Genomic DNA, 6,609 nt, shown 5'->3' with positions numbered 1-6,609 from the left:
CATTTTTAAGGTTTTATTTATTTATTCATGATAAACACATAGAGAGGCAGAGACATAGGCAGAGGGAGAAGCAGGCTCCCTGCGGGGAACCCGATGCAGGACTCGATCCCAGGACCCTGGGATCACGCCCTGAACTGAAGGCAGACGCCCAACCACTGAGCCACCCAGAGGTCCCAAGACAGTGGATTCTTGAGATGGAATCTACTCCTGGTGCAGACACTTTGAAGATTGTTGAAATGATGACAGAGGATTTAGAATATCACATAAACTTTGTTGATAAAGCAGCTGCAGAGTTTGAGAAGATTGACTAATTTTGAAAGAAGTTCTGTTGTGGATAAAGTTATCCAACTGCGTTCTGTGCTACAGAGAAATCCCTCATGAAAGGAAGGGTCAATCAATGTGACAACCTTCACTGTCATTTTTAAGAATTGCTGTGACCACCACCCTCATCAGTCAGCAGCCATCAACATTGAGGCAAGAGCCTTCACTGACCCCCTGAAAGTTCAGATGATGGTTAGCATTTTTAGCAATAAAAGGGTTTTTTTCAAAAATTCTATTTATTTAGAGAGAGGTCAGGCGAGTCGGAGGAGGGGCAGAGAGAGAGGGAGAGAATCTCAAGCAGACTGCACTGAGCAGGGACCCCATGCAGAGCTCCATCCCACAACCTGAGTTCACGACCCAAGCCAAAACCAAGAGTCGGATGGCCACCCAACTGACCCAGGTGCCCCAGCAAATGGGAAATTTTTAAATTAAGATATATATATTATTTGTTAGACATACTAGTGTTGTACAGTTAATAGACTGTAGTATAGTGTAAGTATAATTTTTATATGCACTGGGAAACCAAGAAATTCATTTGACTCCCTTTCCTTTGATATTCAAAGGAATAATGTGGTCTGGAAACAAACCTGCAATATCTTAGGTATGCCCTGTGTTTGCATCTTTATAAATTGACAGTATTTGTAGCACATACAAATTCAGGTCAAATTCTCTCAAGGCATCATGGTCCACATCAAGATTCCAGACCATCACAGAAGTCACAGTGAGTATTGGGGGGCCCATGATCATCCTACTAGTACAGAAGAATCTGGCTTCACCTTTGAACCCTGCTGAAAGCCACTTCATTGGGCAACTGAGACCATCAGAATAAAGCCAGGGTTCACAGGTAGCTGTTCTAAGTCACACACCCAGCTGATAGAGAACAGGGTCATATTCTACAAAGATGCATTCCTAGAGCATGAGAGAGGGTCATTCTTTGATTTAGTATTGTATCATTTAGCGTTTTTATAATCCAACAAATGTGTGCTTGACCGTGTAGCAGAGAGAATGCTGTATGTTCACTAACCCATTTCCTCTCTTGGGTCCCCAGAGAGACTACATTTCCCAGTGTTACTGCAGTTACATGGATCCATATAACTGAGTTCTAGTCCATGGAATGAGGAGAGAGGTGATGTAAGTCATTCCTTACCTCCCCTCAAACTTTGTGAGTGATTCATCACTGTCTCTTCCCTCATTGGCCCACTGGGTGCAAAGGAACTGATGGAAGCCTACGAGGCCCTAGAGAAGCCACTAGATTATGGATTCTTAGCCACTTTTGGGGCATAGACCCTTTCGGTGGACTAATAAGCCTCGGTTACTGAATGACAGGCACAAAGCCTGCATGTGTGTCGCCCTCCTCACCCCTGCTCACCCACATGGCGTTATCACATGATCAAGAAATAATATTTTTTTTAAGCCACTGAGATTTTGGGGTTGTTCACATAGCAGTTGGTACTTTAATACAAACTCTTGAGACTTGCATACTTTGGGAAACTTCATAGTTCCTTTTTCCCATTAGCAAGCATTTCTAAAACACATCTGCTAATTTCTGTGAGAAGGCATTGTAGTTCTCCTAGATGGAACTATTCATGCCATCCTTGAGTCAGGGTTGGGAGATGAAACCTTCTTTAACCCAGTCACAGTATGGGCGGAGGCTCTAGAGGCTGGGTAAACAAAGGTGCTCTCTCAAGACAAGGTCTAAAGACCTACGAAGGTGACAGCATGGCCCCATCAGAAGAGTTCTCATGTAGAATTCAGTCTTCAATTGAGTTCCAAGGTTTTCTTTGCTGGGGGCATAGACTTGAAAAAGATCGTTAACTTCTCTGCCCTCTGGTTGCCCCATTTATAAAGTGGGCACTGTTTGCAGAACTCAGCAACTACAGCAAGGTCCCTGATGTGATCAGGAAATGAGATTGCAAGTTATAAGATCATCACACTAGGGCAAAGATACAGTCCCCAAATAGCAGTACCTCCCAGGCCAGCAAGGATGTACAATCCCTGGCCCTGTTCTCCGCTGATTAATAACTAGGCTAGCTATAGATTCCCCGGGCACCTCAGCTCTTTCATCTGTAAGATGTATGGATTAGCATATATCTCATGCTCCACTGGAATTTAGTAACTAGTAACAGTAAACACTACAACCTGTTTGACAAGGTGGATGTCAGTCATGTCAGGAGACAAATTATATGAACACCGTGCATTCCAAGCATTGTTTAGGAGAGAAGCACTGTTAACTTTGAGGTTCAAGCATTTTTGCTTCAGTTTGGAGACGGATGCAGGGATTTATAACCTCTAATCTTCAGGTATTCAGAGCCCATTGACCTGTAATCTGCTCTAAGATTCTTTCTAGTCCCTTAAACAGTTTCTCTGGTGTTCTTGTTGGGATTTTAAACTGGCAGAGCCACCTGATTATGTCTTGGGTAAGTGTTCCTGTACCAGTGAGATTCTATTGAGGTGTGGATACAGAAAAAGTTGGAACCATTGTCTCAATGGGATGGAATGTACCAAACCATGGCATTCTTAAATCCTAGTCCTTGAGTGGAAATTTCTCAGGAACTAATATAAGTAGCACTCTGGCGTCTCAGGCTTATATTCATTTATCTTAGTCCATTTCTTAAGGCTGGGCATGACAGGGTGCATCCCTGCACCTGCTAGCAGCAAGCAGTATCCCACACTAGTGATCTAATGGAAGTGCTGCCATTGCCAACCAGCCTTCCAACCACCTACTGCCGGATGTTCTTATGGCTGACTGCCTTCCTTACCAGACGTGGGCAAGGACAAAATGATGTCATCAGTGCTTTTATAAGCTGTGAAGTGGCGTACAAGTGTTCGTGTTACTGCTGTGGGACTGGATCTGGGAATATGAGAGTAAGACGGCAGCATGGGTGCAGCTGAAAGACAGATGGTGAGCATCTGTCACTGAAGTGCAATACCACGGAGTACCCAATTTACAAGCGATTGCTCATATGACAGATTTGCCTTCATGGCACGCTTATAGTTTGACTTCTCTAGCAGTGTTGATCAAAAAAGGGCACTGTGAGTGCCCTGGCTGGACAGGATCCTGTACCCTTTAAAAATCCATCCAAGGCAGAGAAAGCATTTGACAAAATACAGCATCCATTCCTGATCAAAACTCTTCAGAGTGTAGGGATAGAGGGAACATTCCTCAACATCTTAAAAGCCATTTACGAAAAGCCCACAGCAAATATCATTCTCAATGGGGAGCCTTTCCCCTAAGATCAGGAACAAGACAGGGATGTCCACTCTCACCACTGCTATTCAACATAGTACTGGAAGTCCTAGCCTCAGCAATCAGACAACAAAAAGACATTAAAGGCATTCAAATTGGCAAAGAAGAAGTCAAACTCTCCCTCTTTGCCAATGACATGATACTCTACATAGAAAACCCAAAAGACTCCACCCCAAGATTGCTAGAACTCATACAGCAATTTGGTAGTGTGGCAGGATACAAAATCAATGCCCAGAAATCAGTGGCATTTCTATACACTAACAATGAGACTGAAGAAAGAGAAATTAAGGAGTCAATCCCATTTACAATTGCACCCAAAAGCATAAGATCCCTAGAAATAAACCTAACCAAAGAGGTAAAAGATCTATACCCTAAAAACTATAGAACACTTCTGAAAGAAATTGAGAAAGACACAAAGAGATGGAAAAATATTCCATGCTCATGGATTGGCAGAATTAATATTGTGAAAATGTCAATGTTACCCAGGGCAATTTACACGTTTAATGCAATCCCTATCAAAATACCATGGACTTTCTTCAGAGAGTTAGAACAAATTATTTTAAAATTAGTGTGGAATCAGAAAAGACCCCGAATAGCCAGGGGAATTTTAAAAAAGAAAACCATATCTGGGGGCATCACAATGCCAGATTTCAGGTTGTACTACAAAGCTGTGGTCATCAAGACAGTGTGGTACTGGCACAAAAACAGACACATAGATCAGTGGAACAGAATAGAGAATCCAGAAGTGGACCCTGAACTTTCTGGGCAACTAATATTTGATAAAGGAGGAAAGACTATCCATTGGAAGAAAGACAGTCTCTTCAATAAATGGTGCTGGGAAAATTGGACATCCACATGCAGAAGAATGAAACCAGACCACTCTCTTTCACCATATACAAAGATAAACTCAAAATGGATGAAAGATCTAAATGTGAGACAAGATTCCATCAAAATCCTAGAGAAGAACACAGGCAACACCCTTCTTGAACTCGGCCACAGTAACTTCTTGCAAGATACATCCACGAAGGCAAGAGAAACAAAAGCAAAAATGAACTATTGGGACTTCATCAAGATAAGAAGCTTTTGCACAGCAAAGAAACAGTCAACAAAACTAAAAGACAACCTACAGAATGGGAGAAGATATTTGCAAATGATGTATCAGATAAAGGGCTAGTTTCCAAGATCTATAAAGAACTTCTTAAACTCAACACCAAAGAAACAAACAATCCAATCATGAAATGGGCAAAAGACATGAAGAGAAATCTCACAGAGGAAGACATAGACATGGCCAACACGCACATGAGAAAATGCTCTGCATCACTTGCCATCAGGGAAATTCAAATCAAAACCACAATGAGATCCCACCTCACACCAGTGAGAATGGGGAAAATTAACAAGGCAGGAAACCACAAATGTTGGAGAGGATGCGGAGAAAAGGGAACCCTCTTGCACTGTTGGTGGGAATGTGAACTGGTGCAGCCACTCTGGAAAACTGTGTGGAGGTTCCTCAAAGAGTTAAACATAGATCTGCCCTACGACCCAGCAATTGCACTGTTGGGGATTTACCCCAAAGATACAGATGCAATGAAACACCAGGACACCTGCACCCCAATGTTTCTAGCAGCAATGTCCACAATAGCCAAACTGTGGAAGGAGCCTCGGTATCCATCAAAAGATGAATGGATAAAGAAGATGTGGTTTATGTATACAATGGAATATTACTCAGCCATTACAAAGGATGAATACCCACCATTTGCTTCCATGTGGATGGAACTGGAGGGTATTATGCTGAGTGAAGTAACTCAATCGGAGAAGGACAAACATTGTATGTTCTCATTCATTTGGGGAATATAAATAGTGAAAGGGAATATAAGGGAAGGGAGAAGAAATGTGTGGGGAATATCAGAAAGGGAGACAGAACATAAAGACTCCTAACTCTGGGAAACGAACTAGGGGTGATGGAAGGGGAGGAGGGCGGGGGGTGGGGGTGAATGGGTGACGGGCACTGAGGGGGGCACTTGACGGGATGAGCACTGGGTGTTATTCCGTATGTTGGTAAATTGAACACCAATAAAAAATAAATTTATTAAAAAGAAATCCCTCCAAGGATCCCTGTTGCTACGCAACCATGAACAGCAATGGGTAGGAATGCATCTTTGTAGAATATGACCCTGTTCTCTATCAGCTGGGTATGTGACTTAGAACGGCTACCTATGAACCTTGGGCTTTATTCTGATTGTCTTGGTTGCCCAATGAAGTGGCTTTCAGCAGGGTTCAGCCAGGTTCTTTTGTACTAGTAGAATGATCATGGGCCCCCCAGTACTCAGTGTGACCTCTGTGATTATCTGGAGTCTTGATGCGGACCATGATGCCTTGAGAGAATTGGGTTTACAAAGTGGGCTATTGTACTGCTCTTTGTTATCTAGCATCTTGTCCTAAGAAAAAGCAGAAAGAATTTAAAAAGCATAGCTGCAGGCACAAAGAATTATAATAGGAGCTTAGAATTGCTAAGCACGTAACTTAGATGAAAACTTTTTCAGAAATAAAAATGGTACCAGCACCAGGTACCACGAGAGTCAGTAGGTGGGGATGGAGATGGAAGTGAGGAATAGCCTGACCTGCAGCTACACAACCTCTTTCTTGCCTGGAGTCCTTTTAACCCAGAATCCTTAGCTAACCTAAGGGTTGGTAGAGATGGTGTATGAAAAGTAGGATGGGGGGGTGGATACTTCCACTGTTCAATTGTTCATACATCAGTTCAAAAATACATATTAAGGGATCCCTGGGTGGTGCAGCGGTTTGGCGCCTCCCTTTGGCCCAGGGCGCGATCCTGGAGACCCGGGATCGAATCCCACGTCGGGCTCCCGGTGCATGGAGCCTGCTTCTCCCTCTGCCTGTGTCTCTGCCTCTCTCTCTCTCTCTCTCTCTGTGACTATCATAAATAAATAAATAAATAAATAAATAATACATATTAAATGTGTCAGGCTCTGCTGGGCACTAAAGGCAAAAGGGCAAGCCAACCCCCAGACCATCCCTGTCCT

Source organism: Canis aureus, chromosome 12 (assembly GCF_053574225.1).
Source record: "Canis aureus isolate CA01 chromosome 12, VMU_Caureus_v.1.0, whole genome shotgun sequence".
NCBI classification, from domain to species: domain Eukaryota; kingdom Metazoa; phylum Chordata; class Mammalia; order Carnivora; family Canidae; genus Canis; species Canis aureus.
This window is presented reverse-complemented; position numbering follows the sequence as displayed.